The following is an 18,772-nucleotide window of genomic DNA, read 5'->3' on the forward strand; positions in this document are numbered from 1 at the left end:
TTTTCTCAGAGTTTAAACCCATACCACCATCCCACATTATGTGCGCCCCCCAGCTGGATGTCCAAGTGGGAGTGAAAGTAGAAATGCCAAAATGTCCTCCTCCATCAACTTTCCCTGACTGTACATCACTGAATGGGTCATTTAATAGATTCTTACAAAATACCCTGCTCCAAGAAAACTACAACAATACCCAAAGGCAAAGTAGAACAGCCTCTATCCTATCCATTGTCCCAATGGGGTGGGCTAACTCAGTCAAGATGCTAGAGGTCAGAGGTCACTTCTACGCTCCTCCTCAGAGAAAGCCAAACTTAAACCACTGGCAAATTTCTAAATATTCTTTTGTCATGAATTTAGCAAAAAGCCACAGACTTAGAAGAATTCCATTTACTTCTTCAAGTAGAAACAAACTTTAAGAGGCTTTATAATAGTCTTAAGTCATTTGTCTCCACTCTTTGGGGGGCCCGTATAAATGCCAAGCCCTGTGCTAAGTGTCCTATGGACATGATTACACATCAGTTAATCTTCACAGGAATACCAGAGGGTGAAATCATCAGTTCTGTCTTACAATGGCAACAGTGAATCTCACAATGAGCAAAGTTCCAAGTTCCAAGTTCCCGCAGCTAGCAAGAGGCAGTGTTGACACAAAAGTCTACATCTGCCTGACTCTAGAGCTAGTGCTCTAGAGATCTAGTGATCTCTCCACCTTCAACATAGTTCTAGAAAGATTATAAGATAGCTCTCAGTTCAATTTCTTCATCATTTCAATAAGGGCTGTGCAGTTCAAGAGGTCAGGTAGGTGACTGGTACGAGGTCATATCATAGGATTAATGTGTCACTGGGCCAATGAAACAAACAACTTGTTGCACTTGACTCCAGCGCTTGCCTACAGGAAGCAGTTAAGTTGAAGCATGAGTGGATGATGATATTTAGAGGTAGTCATGGTGACAAGGAAGGAGAACTCTATTGGTAGCAAAGCCACAGAGGTCCGTGAATGCCAGAGCTGAGCTGATGAATTAGGAGCTACAGAGCTTGGGTTAGAAGCCTGGAGGTGCCACTTTTGTGGTCGTGGGTTGTCATCCTGGGCTTACTTGACTGCTCCAAATCTTGGTTTCTTCATCTGTAAAGTGGGTATAATAAGATGTAACTGATGGGAAGGTATGAAGAGTGAGGTGAAGCAAAGATTCAATTAAGGGAAATTAAATTAAATTAAAATCTACCACACTTCCTGAAACACAACATGAACCTGAATGGCATCACTGGCAGAACTAAGTGAGGAAGTGAAGGTTCATGTCTGCACATGTGTTTGCAGATGGTGAGCCCGCAGGCTGTCATTTGCCAGTCAGGAGAGGCCCCTGGAGAAAAATGAGTCCCTATTCCCCAGTACATGGAGAAACAGAATGACCAAATTATCTCTTGGAAGTAAAACAGTCTATAACTCAGGGGTGCCTGGGTGGCTCGGTCGGTTAAGCATCCGACTTTTGGTTTTGGCTCAGGTCATGATCTCGGCAATTCCTGAGTTCAAGCCCCGCATCCGCTCCACACTGGCAGTGCAGACCCTGCTTGGGATTCTCTCTATCTGCCCCTCCCCTGGCTCGTGATCTGTCTCAAAACAAATAAAAATTTTAAAAAAATATCCTGTAACTCAGATGGCCTAGATATAGAAATTGCCACCTAGATTTTTTATCTATATTTTTGTGTAATAAGTTACCACAAACTGAGCAGCTTCAAACAGCACTCATTATCTTACCATTTCCATGGGGCAGGAACCCATGGCTTAGCTAAATTCCCTGTTATGGTTTTACAAGACTGTCAGGTGTCAGCTAGGCATCAGCCAGGGCTGAGTCTCCATCTAAAGGCTCCACTGGGGAAGGGTCTGCTTCCCCTCTCAAACAGGCTGTTGGCAACATCATTTTGCTGAGGACCGTGGCATCTTGCTGTCTGTTGGCTAAAAGACCAGTCTCAGCTTCCTAGCAGCCACCCGCTATTCATTGCAAAGTGGGTTTCCCCAACGTGACTACTTTCTTCACGAAAAGGGAGAGTTTCCACGTGAATATGTAAATAAGATAGAGTCTGATAAAACACAACATAATCACAGGACAAACATGCTATATTTTTGTCGTATTCTATTAGTTAGAAGCAAGTCCCAACTCTTCCCCACACTCAAGGGGAGTGGAATACACAAAAGTATAAATACCAGGAGATGGGGATCACGGGGTGGAGGGTATCTTCAGTTCTACATACTACACAGAGCTTCTTGTAATCTTTAGCATTCAGATACCACGATCCTAATAATCTCCTCACCAGGACATGACCCTCTCTTGTCCTCTCCTTTCCAGAGAACGGAACACTACCTTCTCAGAAACCGAGCATGCAGCCTCCTCCCCAGCTTGCCTTTACCAGGCACACACTCAAACACCCCCATTTCAAGGTCTAGAGTGCTCTTAAGTTGTCCATTCTTTTCGATCTCTGATGTTTCCACCCTAGTCCAAGCATATGGGGGTCTGGGACATCACTGAGAAATGTAATTTCTGGAGTTTCTAGAGTTATTAGCTCTTGGTTGAAATTTACAGTTTAATTTCCTGCATAATAAATGCAAATGAGCTGCATGATCATTTTAGATATATTAGAAAATACAGTTAAGCATAAAGAAGTAGAAATCATGAAAATCACCCAAATATCTCTCCCTTAACTACTGCCATAACTCCAGAACAAATCTCTCCATAACCTCTCAAGCTACAACTAGAGTGATCTTCTCAAGAACACCTGGTTAGGGCACCCTCACATTGCCACCCCACACCCAGTCTTGCTCTTAGATAACAACCTAAATCTGAAACATGGTCCAGGAAGCTCTACCAAATCTGCCTGCCACCACCCCTCCACCCAGCCTTGTCTCACATCACCCTCTCTTATGGTCCATAAAGCCAATATTCCCTCTGCCAATCCTTGGAACATGTTCCCATCACTTGTCCTTTGTCCTTGCTAACGCCACAGCCTGAAATGCTCTGGGCCTTCCCTCCTCCTTCACATGTAGTTACTACCTCATCCTTCCAATCCTAGTTTAGTTTTCACCTCCTCAGGGAAGACTTCCTTGATGGCTAATCTAGGTCCATGTCCTTTATGGGTGTGTTTATCCTTTCCCCCCATTTTCTCATTGCACAATTTGATTCTTAATTATTCACTCAGTGATGTGATTATTTTATTAATCTCTGTCTCCTCCCTGCAGTCTGCAAACTCCAGAAAACAAGAAACCTTCATTTTGCATTATTCTTCCCCCCACCATTTAATAGTATTTGAATACAGAGCACCATCAAATATTTGTTGAGCCTTTTCCAAAAATTGGGCTCTGCTCTAGGAGCTTCATATACACTATTCATTCATCCAGAGATATTTATTCAGCACCAACTATGTGCTGGGATAAACTGATAAACCAAAGATTTTTGTGTTCAAAAGGGTTGAGGTAGCATGACAAAAAAAAAAATAGCTAGTATACAATATTTTTGAGTAATACATTAAATTCGTATTCTAAAATGCGATAAATGCTAAGGGAAAAACAGAAAAAAGTAAAAACAGGGTAAAGAGATCAGAAGTGCTGGGATGGGTTAAGATTTAAGAGACTGTCTGGAGTAGGCCTCACGGAGGAGGCAATAGCTGAGACGTGAAAAGAAAGGAAGTTGCCGTATAAATATCAGAAGGCAGCACGTGCAGACACCCTGAATGACAACAGGCTGATTTGTTCAAGGACAAGCAAGTTGGACAGGGCTGCTGGAGCCAAAGAGGGTGAGAGAGGAGAGCTGGAGCTGACGGGAGGAACAGGGACCGTTCACACAGGGCCTGGAAAGCACTGTAAAAGCTTTCACTTCCCTCCAAGCGAAGCATTCCCTACAGGATTTTGAGCAAATGATGTAACATATTTTAAGGTTTCTCTGGCTACTCTACTTTTTTAAATGAAAATGAAAAAGGACTCTAGGGAAGCAAGAGTAGAAACCGGAGACAGACCAGAATAGAAACCAGTAGAAAGCTACAAGGAGCTTGCTCTACAAGGAGCAAACCAAACGCAGAAACAAACAAAAAGGATTACATGCCATGGCCAGAGTGGGATTTATCCCAAGAATGCAGGATTGGTTTAACATCTGAAAGTCAACCAATGTAATAATCCACCATAGGAACAGAATAAAGGATAAAATCCACATTACTGTCTCAACAGACACGGAAAAAGCATTTGATAAAATCCATCACACTTTCATGATAAAAACATTCACCACATTAGGGATATGAGAGAACTTTCTCTACCTGATAAAGGGATCTACCTGAAACTCACAGCTAACATGATACACAGACAAAAAAAAGAATGAATACTTTTCCCCTGTGATCAGAAACAAGATAACGATGGCCATCGTCACCCACCACCTCTGTCCAACACTGTACAGGAGGTCCTAGATGCAGCATTTAGGAATGAATGAATGAATGAATGAATGGCATACAGACTAGAAAAGAGGAACTAAAACTATCTCCATTTACAGATGGCTCGGTTTTGTATAGATAAAGTCTGAAAGAATCCACCAAAAGACTATCAGAACAAGTTCTGCAATGTGACCACAAGAAAATATCACTATACAAAAGTCAATTGTATTTTGTATAATACACTAACAATGAGTAGTTCAGAAATGAAAATTTTAAAAAAGCAACCTCACGTATCATGGCAGCCAAAAGAATACAATTCTCAGTAATAAAATTACAGAAGAGACCCAGGCTTTTACACTGAAAAAAAAAAATAGAAAACATGGTTGAAAATAAAGTTTTTAACATTTAAATAAATAGAAATTCTCTAAATTTCACCTGCTACCTAACTACTATTATGGACCTAAAACCAGTGCAAGCATGTACACTCCAGGCCTCCTTCTTCAGGGCACAGCCAGAGTGATCTCAAGAGGAACACGGATATGTTTTGAATTTAGAGCTAACAGGATTTCTTGACAGCTTCCTATGAGACGTAACAGTAGCTCAGTTATTTCTCACAACAATCCCCATTTTAAAGATGAAGGAACTAATCAAGGTACATTAACCTGTCTGAAGTAGCATTAGAAGGCAACAGGGCTGGGATTTGGCCTTGAGTTGGTCTGACCCAACATCTGAGCACTTAATGCCCCTGGGCCCTTAACCCCAACACTGGGCCCATAGAGCTTTCAGAAAGAAGGAAGAAAATGGTCAGAAAGAAAGAAGGAAGTGGTCCTAAGAATTTGCCCCTAAAGCCTCTCTAGAGCTGGCTGGGGGATGTGGGGGTATAACAGCAGAAACAGAAAGTGGTGGTGGTTGTGGGGGGGTGGGTAGGAATTAGCTAAATAACAGGCGGATAAAGCAAGAGGACTTTTACAAGGGATAGAACATGTTGCCTGCAGAGCACAGGCACCCAGAACGCCATCTGGTACAGTCCCGGCCTCCTGCCTGGCTTGAAAGCGAGTAGCAAGATGGATAAAAGTACACACACACACACACACACACACACACACACACACACACACGTGCACACGTGAGAAGCTGAGTTACCAAGGAAAATGGATGGAAAATGGATCTTGCTAATCAGCATTTTCTTTTTTTTTTAATGTTTATTTATTTTGAGAGAGAGAGAGAGCAGGGGAGGGGCAGAGAGAGAGGGAAAGAGAGAATCCCAAGCAGGCTCCACACTGTGAGCGTGGAGCCAGATGTGACGCTCGAACCCAGAACCCATGAACTGTGAGATCATGAACTGAGCCAAAGTCAGATGTTTAACTGACTGAGGTGCCCCTGATCACCATTTTCAAGGGAGAGAGGAGAAAATAAAAATGGAAACCAAGATGGCTCTAGCATCATGAAAGAAAAGAAAAACCCTGAACACATAGTGTAAAGGTTGAACTGATCCTGTGCCCAGCATGGAAACTGTCCCTCTTTCTCTGGAGGGTGGGGGTGGGGGAGAGGAAGAAAAAACAAACCCCACCTCCCAGCTCTGTCCAGATGCTGCCAAAGACAGTTTGTGGGAGCCATCATTCATCATGGGAAATTTTTATAGGAGAAATTGAAACACAGACCTCAGACTGGTGTGGTTAGTAATACTCAGCAGGAAGTGTGATGGAGGGGTGGCTACTGCCTGAGCCAGGGAACCAGGAGCTCAGCTCTGCAGCCAAGGCTGGGACATCCCCACCCACCTGGTCTGTCAGAGGAGCAACTCCGCAAAGCAGAAATGGTTTGGAAGGACTTCTAAATTCAGGGGCAGCAGGATCAAGGACTTGGACACAAGCCTTTGAGACTCCCCAAGGCCAGGACAAGGAAGAGTAATGTCTGAGGAGGGGAAGAAGAAGGGTGGGGATTCCAATAAACTCTCACATACAGGGGACTCTTTCTCTACAGAGGGGTGTAACTCTCAAGTTGGTACTTAAAGCAAATATTACCTTTGGGCTTTCTTAAATTATTCATAAAGTAAAATATACACAGATATGTGACTCTAAGCCTATTCTGTAATGTGTATGTGTGTGTGTATATATATATATATATATATATATATATGTAAATGTATAATGAGTACAGTATATAATCATACACATATATGCAAAATAAAATGTTACAGAATGTTTGTTATATTGCTGTAGTAGATCAGTTGCTATATCACACATTTAGTCAAATTCCTGTGATTCAACCCATCTAGAAATATCTGGACGCAAAAAGGAAAGACCAGATCCCTATCTCATTGCATAGCATAGAGCAGGTACCCAATAGATATTTCCTGACCTCATGAATAAATAAAAACGTATCTGATTTTGGAGATCTGGTTTTGGATGGCTCAGTTGGTTAAGTGTCAGACTTCAGCTCAGGTCATGATCTCACAGAGAGAGCCTTTTCTCTCTGTCTCCCCCTACCCCACTTGCATTCTCTCTCTCTCAAAATAAACAAATAGGCTTAAAAAAATGTGTCTGATTTTTGCTCTGGCTAAAGGCCAGAGCAAAGACAAGCCTGACATTCTGGCCTGTTTGGTTGAGGGATAACAGAGGGACCCCCAAGCTTGGTGCCAAGACTTAGCACCCCCAGCACCAATACAACCAGCACTTTGAAAGGTGGTCATTCACAAAAAAGGCAAATATTGTATGATTCTTTCCACTTATATGAGCTAACTATTATGGGCAAATTCATAACCAGACTCAAGGCAATCTGGGGCCGGTGGGGAGGAGAATGAGAGCTATTCCTTAATGGTTACAGAGTTTTATTTGGGGTACCAAAAAAGTTTTAAAAATTGATAGTGGTAATGGTTGCACAACATCAGGAATATAATTAAGGCCACTCAATCATACACTGTAAAATGGTTAAAATGGTAAATTATATGTGGTGTGCATTTTACTACAAAAAAAGTTGTCATTGGATCTGATGAGTCCTCTCTTCAAAAAAACCAACTTAGGTCTTTTAGGAAAGAAGGGGTAAGAGGGCAATGGCCTGCAAAGTGCTCCCTCTCTTGACAGGACATGGGAATAGCACCAGAAAAGTTCACCAGTCACCCAGCCAGTGATTCTCCAGCTGGAGTGAGATCAGAACCCTCTTGAAGGGCTCGTGAAAACAGGGTGGTGGGCCTGCCCCCAGAATTTCTGCCTTAGGAGGTCCCGGTTGGCAGCCTCAGAAATTGCACTTGTAACAATTTCTCAGGTGCCACTGATGCTGGTGGTCTCCAGATCACACTTGTAAACCACAGACCCAAGTAGCGGGTGCTCAGTAGACTTGGTGGAGAGGAGTCCTCCTGGGACATGATTCTTTCCTGCAAAATTCTCAAGACCCTCAGTGATGTCTCCTAGTGGTGCCATGATTGCTGGACCTCAAGGCAAAGACTCCATAAACATCCCTCTCTCTGAACTAAAATTACAGACTATCACCTGAAAAGAGATCCATGAGTTTTCAGAGACTCTTTCCAAACTAGAGTCTGAGGTTCCAGACAACAGAAGCCATTATTCATTTTTGTCTGTCTCCAAGCCTTACCATGACTTGGCACTCATTTCTCAACTGACAGGATTAATGCCTGGGATTCCCAACATCCTTGGAGTATTGAATCTCTTCTAGAAATCAGGGGCTTCACTAAAATTCAGATGATAGGGGCAATCCCACTTCTTTAAATGTTTATTTATTTCTTTTGAGAGAGAAAGAGAGAGAGAGAGAGAGGGAGAGGGGGAGAGTCGGTTAAAGGGGGAAAAAGAGAATCCCAAGCAGGCTTCGTGCTGTTAGCGCAAGCCCGATATGAGGCTTGATCCCACAAACCATGAGATCATGACCTGAGAGTCAGACATGTAACCAACTAAGCCACCTAAGTGCCCCAACCCCACTTCTTTAAAGGACTGGCTTTATTGTCAACAAATCCAACATTACTTATAATCTTCCAGAGAACTCAAGACACATAGTGCTACTTGAAATTCCCCTCCACACATCATGGTCTGGCATTTTGCCACAGGTTTAGACAAGCAATGGGAGGATTCTCATTCTCTAAAAAGCTTTCCCTCCCTTTGCCTTTTCCCATCTAGCAAACTCCTCCCTACCTCCCAACAATCCAGCTCAAGTTCCAGCCCTTATTACCTCAGTTCCAACTTCTGGAAAGTTCTTCCTCTGAGTTTCCATCACAGTTTCTACTTTCTCTTACCACAGCATTTTTACAGTAACACAGACATGATCTACTTGTATATTTAACTCCATATTTGGCTAGAAGTTCTCTGAAGACAGAAACTGTATTATGATCTTTGAAGTCTGAGCACCTGCTCCATAGTAGTTTTTTAAATATGTTTTTTAATGTTTATTTATTTTTGAGAGAGTGGGAGAGGAGGAGAGAGGGAGAGAATCCCAAGCAGGCTCCAAACTTTCAGTGCAGAGCCCAAAATAGGGTTTAAACTCACGAACTGTGAGATCATGACCTGAGCCAAAATCAAGAGTCAGACACTTAAGTGACTGAGACACCCAGGCGCCCCCATAGTAATTTTTAAATACAGGCTTGGTGTCGGAATAAATTAATAAGTGAATAGGTGGCAAAAGTCTTCTGCTAAACTTAAATGTACCTTAATCTTAACCCCACATTACCTCTAGAAACCACATAAAATAAGGGTCACAAAGAAGAACTTTTTTTTTTTTAAGACTATCAGGAGTGAGTTGGAATATGGGAGGAGGGCAAGGGGGCAAGGAAGGCACTGACTGGGTAAGGGGGAATGACAATGGGCAGGCTGCTCAGCTCTGCTGAGAAGGGGGTGTGGCATCATGATTCTTTAAGGTAAGTCAACAAGCTTGTAGTAAAGCCAGAGCTGGTAGCAGCCAGAGCTACTGGTGGAGTCCACCTGCTTTGTTTCAGACTCTCTCTAGAGAGCTTGGATATTTTCCCAGACCCCTCACCCACTGTAAGCCTCATCCTTCAATCTTCAGAAGTACCATGAAGAATTTGATGGCTTTGCCTAGATTGCAAGGTGAAGGAATTTTTTCCTGTGTTTACAGTTCTGTTTCTATTCCATTTGGAATTCCTGAATTATTCATAACCACTGTACCATAAACAAGTCTTTGCCTATGGGATGTATGGGTGGATAGACAGATGGATGGATGGATGCAAAGGTGGCACAAGAGATACGAGCTTCTCGTTCAAAGTAAAACTCTTAATGAGTTCACTTCCCTCCCTCCCAAAACCCCATTAATTTCATTGTGGAAATGCAAAACAAATAATTTCATAACAGTGGAGGTAATGGGAGGGGGAAGTCATAAGCCAACCAAAGATTCTAACAAATTTTGGGAGACAAATAGAAAGTCTACTGACAAATGAAGCAAAGGGAAGGAAGCCACAGCCCAGAAATAGCTGTAATGGGACAGCAGATGGGGCTGAAGGGGTCTTTCAATGTAGGGGGCAATCTCTCAATCAGAAACCCAGAAAGGCTGTGGGTCAAAATTCTACCCAACCCCCCACTCTCATCTGAAAAACAGTTTCTTATTCTTGAGTAATATACAAAAACCTCACAAAGGAAAACAATATTCAGATTGCTAGTTCTGGAATCAATATCTTAAGAAACTCTTCTGAAAATATTTTCAACCCTAAATTATTACTTAAAAGACAAGTTTTGTATATATCTCAGGTAAGATGGTACACTGTGACTTTCAAGTACAAGAAAAACATTTTTTTTCATTATGTGCAGCTCTCAGAATCTTGAGAATGTGTTGTGCCTAGATTGGCAAACACAGATCTACATCATGAAATATTTTGATTCTCATAGCCATGGATGAACTTCCCACTTTTTTTTATTTCCCTCAGCCTCTCAGAGCCTTTTGAGGTGATTATTAAATAGTAATTTATGCCCTTGCCCTCAGACCCTTATGTAATCTTTATCCTCTCCAGGGAAAGGATGAACCCTGGTAACTCTCACAACACCTAGCACCCAGGCTTTGCATGTGGTAGGTCTCCATGGATGCTATCCAAATGAAAGCTTCCCACAGCTTCCAGATGGTAGGGAATAAGGACATTGAACTTTTGCTATTTTAAGGATAATAAAATGTTACCCCCAACATAAAAAGTTCTTCTGAAAGTGGATTGTCAGTCACTGGAATCCACTGAGTGTTCACAATGTGGCAGGCTCCATGCCAAGTCCTTACTTACTTGTTTCAAATTTTTTACAACAGATCTGAGGTTGTCCCATCTTATTATGAAGAAACTACAATTGGGGAGATTAACAAAACCTTCTCAGAGCAGATACTTAAACCCAGGTCTTCTAATTCCAAGTATAGTGCTGGTTCTACAGCACAATGTCTTTCTTCTAAGAAACTGATTGAGAAAGAAAAGCAGAGAAAAGGAAGAGGTGAGGAAACAGGGCCACATGAAAGTGCCCCTACCCCCATGTCCAACACAGAGTTTAGTCTGTTGAACTTTTGTAATGGAGTTAAATTGATGGTCTCAAATTGGCCTTCTTTGTCTTCAGTCACCTCTCCCTACATGTGTCCAGGACTATCTGTTCTTGCATTACAAATACCCTTAGACGAGAAGGAGCTTCCAACTCTCTTGGACCCATGCAACATACTAAAGTAGCTGATAAGACAGATTCAAAGTTCTAAAGCTCCACATAAATGCATTTCAGCAAAAAAAGGATGCCGCAAATTCCTAAGGTGGCCTGAGAGTTGGACATATTCCACATTTGCATATAAGAATTTTGATATTCTCTAACAATCTGTAACACTGCTCCTCTCCATTGCTTTTCTACCCCTCCCTCCAGCCATGATGTTTCTTTGGTGGTACCTGATGTACATCATGGGTTTGAGATGAAGACTAGCTGCCATCACCTGATCCCTGGACAAAGCTTTCCCAGTGAAGATGGACACAATACATTTTCTGCATACTGTGAAAAAAAAAAGGGTCTGCCAACCCACTGAGTCACAATGTTGTGTGACAGCATCATCTTTGTGGACTGAAAGATTTCTAAAAGTCATTTTCTATTTAAGGCAGCTCCTATTCTGTGGTCAAGCAACTCAAATGTGGGCAGTAGGAAACTATGTGTGCTTGTTAGTTATATCAAGATTAGAAGACCAGAATGATGATAGGCACATGATGTCTTTAATCAACACCCTGCCCAAGATAGCCTTCCTGACTATGAGAGCACCCTCTACTTAAGGGTGACGTTTTGTGGTGACCCTTCTCTATGGAGAAGAGAGGAAAAGATTTGGAAAATATAATATCCTACACAGAATTCTCCATATCTTTGCTAGGTCTTGGTTGACCCATTGACAAATCTACAGTAGTTCTAGGACACCTGTAGACTGGACTATTCCTATGTATTATCAAAATTGTGTTAGCCAAGTAGAGTGTGATGTTAATAATAGATATGCATTTTACCACATATAAGTATTCACACAGGCTAAATAATGCAAAACATACCTAATATGCTTTTTTTTATCAGTATATTAGCAGCTATGTAATTATATTTTTTACACCATTATTATATGCCGTGCACTTAAAATACATGAAAGTGCATTATAAGTGGATGGGAGTTTGAATAAGAAGGCTACACTTTTTTCCAATTTAATGAATTCCTGATTCTTTGCAGCAAAACCATGATGAAAATTAATGAAAATCCCAGTGGCTATTATTCTAGCAGAAGAATATGATGGAAGTAAGATATGCTATAAAATTACCACCTTTAAACAATGAACCATAGGGGGTATCTCCCCCTCCAGGGTCTGCAGTTTGAGTAATTGGTAAGTCACCCTTGTCTAGAAAGACACCATAGATGACTTATATGAGGCACAAAGGATTGAGTGGACTTGGTAAAGATATTTTTTCTTATAATTTTTTGAAATTGAGAGAAGTTTCATTTTAAAAAAATTTGTCTCTGATCCATCAAGTTAAGAACTCCAGCTCTTTTGCTTTTCCTCTACTTCTCTGTGCTGTGACCTAAAATAAATCCAAGCCAAATGAGGCCTTAAAAATGAAGAAATGAAAAATTAAATTGTGAGACAGACCTTCCAAAGTACTGCATCTGTCCTTCAAACAACTGGGCCAACAAATGGAAATAGTGTAAAACAATGAACAGCATTCATCTGGGACCTAGATTTACAGAATAATCTAATCTTTCCGTTGGAAATCAATCCAGGCCCCAAGGGAAGGTCATCCTTGTCTACAATAAACACAACCATTATCTTGGCTTTTGCAAACCAGGCAGTTGTGTCAACCCCCAGGCATATAAGAATCATCCATGTTTATTTTAACAACCCCAACTGATAGGACTAAATGGGTTTAAAGATTAAATGCCTTTCTAGGGTGGGTTTCCTACATTTGCAGAGAGTTTTTTGCTAAATAAAATTAGGTTCAAAAAAACATAAATCATGAGAACTAATTTTCCTCGTAAACAACAGGAAAATGTTTAAGCCTTTTCTAGGGAGGCCAGAATCTTTTATGTTGCCAGAAGCCTGCCTATAAATTCATTAGTCAGATTTACTCTATTGGAGCCGTGTAGCTTAGAGAAAAGTTCATCTAAGATGGAATAAGTCAGCTGCTGAGGAATGTCACAATTTCCATAACAGTACAATGTCACGCATGAAAGAACAAAGTGCTTGGGTCCCTAAAGAATGGGAAGTTAGCACTTTTGATAAAGCAGGAATCAGATGATGACCGTCCAGCACATGGTCATTCATTAGTGCCCTCTGCCATCATGTCCTTTGGGTACCATCAGCCAACTACATTCTGCTGTGGTCAAATATCATGAGAGTCTCAAGAAGTGCAATCTTCTTTTGGGACAACAGACAGAACGAGAGGGAACCTATAATGTTACAATCAGCAGGTCCAAAAGGCTATTGTGCTGAATACAAATCCCAGCAAATATCCTGTGTTCAAATAAGCATGCAAGCCACTTCGCACAACATCCTTCCATACTGAGATAGTTGAACAAATTATGATACATCTGCATGATATACCTATGCAACTCTTACAAGGAATGGATAGGCCTATGTATTTTTGCTGAGTGATAATAAACAACCTGAATAACAGTAAGTAACATGTCAATACTAAAAAGTAAAAAGTGCGGGTGTCTGGGTGGCTCAGTCGGTTAAGCATCCAACTTCGGCTCAGGTCATGATTTCACGGTTCATGGGTTTGAGCCCCGCATCAGGTTCTGTGCTGACAGCTTGGAGCCTGGAGGCTGCTTCAGATTCTGTGTCTCCCTTTCTCTCTGTCCCTCTCCCATTCACACTCTGCCTCCCTCTCCCTCTCTCTCTCTCTCTCTCTCCCTCTCAAAAATAAACATTTTTTTAATTTAAATAAAAAGTAAACAAGAAAGCATGCATGTGCAATGAATGATATATGCACATATGTACATATGAACATATAGGGACATTTGGCAAGCATTAAAAAGAATAGGAACTTATGCCACAAATTGTATTTAGCAGCAATCTCCAGGGAATGGAATTGGTATAGAAAAAGGAGCATTTGTAATTTTTCTAAACACTGCATTATAGGGACGCCTGGGTGGCTCAGTCGGTTGAGTGTCCAACTTAGGCTCAGATCATGATTTCACAGTTCTTTTTTTTTTTTAATTTTTTTTTAACGTTTATTTATTTTTCAGACAGAGAGAGACACAGCATGAATGGGGGAGGGTCACAGAGAGAGGGAGACACAGAATCTGAAACAGGCTCCAGGCTCTGAGCTGTCAGCACAGAGCCCGACGCGGGGCTCGAACCCACGGACCGTGAGATCATGACCTGAGCCGAAGTCGGACGCTTAACCGACCGAGCCACCCAGGCGCCCCATGATTTCACAGTTCTTGAGTTCGAGCCCCACATCGGGCTCTGTGCTGACAGCTCAGAGCCTGGAGCCTGCTTCAGATTCTGTGTCTCCCTCTCTCTCTGCCCCTTCCTCGCTCATGCTCTGTCTCTCTCTGTCTCTCAAAAATGAATAAACATTTAAAAAAATTATAAAAAAAACTGCATTATATTAATTTCCTATTAATTTCAGCTTGAGCTGCCATGACAAAATACTACAGACCGGATCGCTTAAACAGCATAAATTAATTTTCTAACAGGTCAGGAGACTAGAAGTCTGAGATCAAGGTCCAGCAGGGTTGGTTTCTGGTGAGATCTCTCTTCCTGGCTTGCAGATGGCTGCCTTTGCACACTGCCTTCATCTGGCTTTTCTTGGGTGTACACTCTCTCTCTTTCTCTCTCTCATTTTTCTTATAAGGCTACCAGTCTTATCAGATTGGAGCCCTATCCTTATGACCTCACTTAACCTTAATTACTTCCTGAAGACTCTATCCCCAAAAACAGTCAGTTGCATTAGAGTTAGGGCTTCAACATATCAATTTTGGGAGGGAAACAATTCTGTAAATGTGTCTTTAATGGACATTATTAGCGGCCTGCCCAGCATTTATCTCCTTCCAAATGGAAACTCTATTTTGTGCAGGTATCTACTTATCCCATGTGTAGCCAGGTGCTTAAGGAAGGGCTCATCCATCCTTGCTATGGATTAGTTTAGCAATAAGGCTAAGACCCAATTCTAGCCAAAGACATGTGAGAAATAGTCTACTGAGGGATTCTAGAACAAGTCTCTTATCTCCTAAGAAAAAGCCCTGGGAAGCAATGGTCACTCCTCTTCTTAAGGATATAGCCATTCTCAATTTGAGGCCTGTACCTGCTTCAGCCATTCTGTTACCAATCTGAGTATAAAGTCAATACTGAATATGGCAGAGGCAAAGAAGGGAAAACCTAACCTCTTAATGCTGTCACTGACTCATAGGATCAACTATCCCACAGCTGACCTTCCCAGTCACACGAAGCAATAAAATTTCTCATTGCTCAGATCATTATAAGTCAGGGTTTGTTCTGTGGCCTGGTCAAAATCATCATAAATGATACAATTTGTAAGAAATGCTTAAAATGAATCTTTTTAAAGATTTTTTTATAAATCACTTTCCTAGAAATTTACAACATGTATTAGCATACTAAAGACTGACAAATCTGTTTTAAAAATCCTACTGTAGCTGAACCAGAGCTCCCCAAATTTATTTGATAATGGGATCCTTTTATGTTCCCTTCAGCAAGTCCTAATATCATCAACAAAAGGAAATAGTTGTTGAAAGACACCCCCAGGGCACAGCTGGGATAGACTGGGCAACATGGGGAAATGAAGGAGCCTGAACTGAAGGAACTAGCAGCAAAGGTTCCCTAAGGAAGGAAACTCTTGAGGGACTTTTAAAATCTGGGATGTCCAATATCTTTTTTTTTTTTTACTATGCTGCCCTTTGGTTTCAATACCATCCAAACATCTTTGGTCCCAAGTCTTCGTTAAGTCTGCCATGCAGACATTTACTGGTGAATACTGAGAGCAAAAAGATACTCCATTTCCCATATTTCACTTTAATCCCAAGGACATGGAATCCCAGCAAGCCAGATGATTTTCAGACTTTCAACAATCTGTCTATGTAATGCTACACACACACACACACACACACACACACACACACACACGCACACACACACGTATATATGTTTCCTAGGTATCATTTGGGTGGGGGCATTACATTTGGGACTCATTATCCCATGAATCTGATGAACTACACAATGTTAAATATGTAGTAAATACAAATAAAAACTAGGTAAACCGTATGAAAAATAGGCAATGCAACATAACCTCACCTTCAGAGCTGTCACAGAGAAGGGCATATTTGTACACGGGCGTCTCGTTTGGTGCAGGATGACCACAGGCAAATTCAACCAATCAGAAATCTGAAATATCCCAGCCAAAAGCCCTTCACCAAGGTGCCTTTCAACTACCAGTTATCATTACGAGGATTTTATAAATATTTGTGGGATGTTATGATTAACATGTCTTTCCCTCTTAATTTATAAAACCTATGAGGACAGGGACCATATCTATTTTACTTACCATCCCGTCCCCAGTGCCTACACAGTACCCCACCTATAGTAAACTCTTAATAAATATGTGATAAAAGAATGAATCCATCAGTGAATAAGGCATTTAATAACACTCACAGATCAACTGAAGAAGTGAATCACTCATGCTTGGTGACTGTAATAAAGAATAAATATATGCCCATCATAAAATAATGTCTACAAGTAGAAGAGAACATGTCAAAGACAGTATATTTGTATCAGGTTCTCCAGAAAGACTTATTTGACAAATTATGGAAATGCGTATCTTTCCTTATATATGTCTGTTGCCTAAAACTTGGTAACTTAATCCTTTTGTGCATATTTTGATGGGGTTAGGAGCATGATTAAATCATATAGCAGAACTTGGGGGGGCTCTGGCACTCCCTTTGGAATGAAGGGCTGCCTGTTCTGTGCCCAAGTAATGGCACATCCTCCCCTCCTACTAACTATCCAACATGGGATCAGAAATTTGTTCCATAATTCATCGTGTCTCTTGAGTTATCACAAAGGTTATCATAGGTTAATTAGTTGTAAAACTGGTTAATGTTTCAGGAGGTTGGATCTTCCAGTATACAGGGACATAGACACGGAGAGCTTTGTTTTCCAGAATGCTTTACTTCTAAAACCACTATCGCAGAAATCCACAAATACATTACATTGAACAATTTTTTTTTCAGACACTGAAAGCAATGCTATAATCTGGCAGGGGCACGTGGGGAGCAGAAGGAGGATGTAGGAGAAATGTAGGAGAAAGACCCCAAGACTATGGCCAAGTAGACATTGCACGCCATTAGTATGTATCACTTTTTTGAAAATGCCGCAGCGCAGACCCAGACAGTTTGACAAATGAGTAGGATCATGGAGAACACTGAGGAAGATGATTAAGGGAGTGGAATAATTGATATATGAGGAGAGAGGCTTTTGAAAAATCTAATTATGAAGAGACCCAAATGATGAGTTTGCTGAGAAAGTACAGATGTACTTCTGCTTTGCACTTGGAAGTAAACCCCAGAGCAGGTTAGGAACCAAAGGACTTGTTCCAACAGGACGTGGGTAGGAGTGAAAGGAAGAAATAAAAAATGGGAAAGTCAAGACCCAGTGTCAGGACAAAAGTCTTCACAGGAGAATGTGTTACTCTGTACAGATCTTCCCCCATGGCTGTCTGTTCTCCAGATAGAGGATTACTGCAGACCCCAGTTTCTGTCTGTAATGCCCCTCACGTGGCCTGACTGGGCAGCCAGAAGGGTCCTGTCATTTCCAATTAGGATGACTGTTTAATGTGAACAGCTTTGTGTTTAGAAGGGGGGATGTTTAGAAAATGTAGAAAATATTCCTAAATGAATAGGTCTTGAACAACCTTCAGAATCTGGCTAAAAGGGTGACTTAACTGAGAGGGGTACTCACAGCCCCATTCTTTACAGTCTGGACTTTACCACTGTCTGAAACAGCCCAGACCCTGATTCTGATGTCCAACTATGTCTCTGTGTTGTCAAGGCTTTCCAGCACCTCGAATGAGACTTGTGGAGCCAGCCACCTGCTCTGTGCCTACATGCAAGTCTTGAGCACCTCATGTGTACCATTAAGCAAAACCTACTCAGAATGAAGAAGTGGCTCCATCTCAAGTGAACTATGGAGTCAAGATCAGAAAGAGCCAAGAGGGGCCAGAGTGACACTTTCCATTTGCCACCTTCTAATTTGGAAAAAATGGTTACATGGCTCTGTCGCAGCATTCTGAACTCCAGTGGAATGAAGCAATCTTCACCTAATAGATCCTCTCCCATTCCTATGATGGTATTCCTTGGCCCCGTTTCTGTGCTTACACTCTGCCAAATCCATGAGTCCTTCCTCTGGTCACCTCCTCTGTTGGAAAAGGAATGATTTGGGGAAGTTGGACAATAATAACGGACCAATTCACCTGCCTCTCAGTGACATTTCTAAATAGAGTCAGGGAAAGTATTCCCATCTGGGATGAAAGGGTTCCCAAAGGTTGCTTAATCAACCATCACAGTAGCTGGTATAATCAAATTTACAAATAAATCAAGGTGATATTATTTCTGTCTTCATAATTATTTATCTTTCCCAAAAAAATGAATTAGGTTTTTTATAAGAATTTTTAAAGTATTTTTTAGCAATGAAAATGTGAAAAAAATTAAGCATAAAATAAATCTATTTATGGTATTTATCATGCCTGTTCTCAATTAGACAGGTAGGCTTTTTACAAAGATGGTACTAAAAACAAAGAAGGAAGCCCCTTCACTTCCAAAAGCCAAGGCCAAAGAAAAGGCGTTGAAAGCCAAGAAAGTGAAGCTGAAAGGCCTCAGCCAGAGAAAAAAGATCAGCAGGTCACCTGCCTTCCAATAGCCTAAGACACTAC

At 41.4% G+C, this 18,772-nt stretch overlaps 1 protein-coding gene and 1 long non-coding RNA gene across 5 annotated transcripts in view; one reads left to right on the plus strand and one right to left on the minus strand.

Annotated features, from left to right (window-relative positions):
* The window catches only part of AGBL1 (AGBL carboxypeptidase 1), a 938,649-nt gene that overhangs the window by 634,772 nt on the left and 285,105 nt on the right, over positions 1-18,772 (minus strand). The gene's annotated exons all lie outside the window — the stretch shown is intronic.
* On the plus strand, positions 598-18,449 carry LOC113601945 (uncharacterized). Its single transcript, XR_003423299.2, has 3 exons — positions 598-792; positions 12,060-12,210; positions 17,893-18,449. It is a non-coding gene; the product is annotated as an uncharacterized LOC113601945 (long non-coding RNA).

This window comes from Acinonyx jubatus, chromosome B3 (assembly GCF_027475565.1).
Source record: "Acinonyx jubatus isolate Ajub_Pintada_27869175 chromosome B3, VMU_Ajub_asm_v1.0, whole genome shotgun sequence".
NCBI classification, from domain to species: Eukaryota; Metazoa; Chordata; class Mammalia; order Carnivora; family Felidae; genus Acinonyx; species Acinonyx jubatus.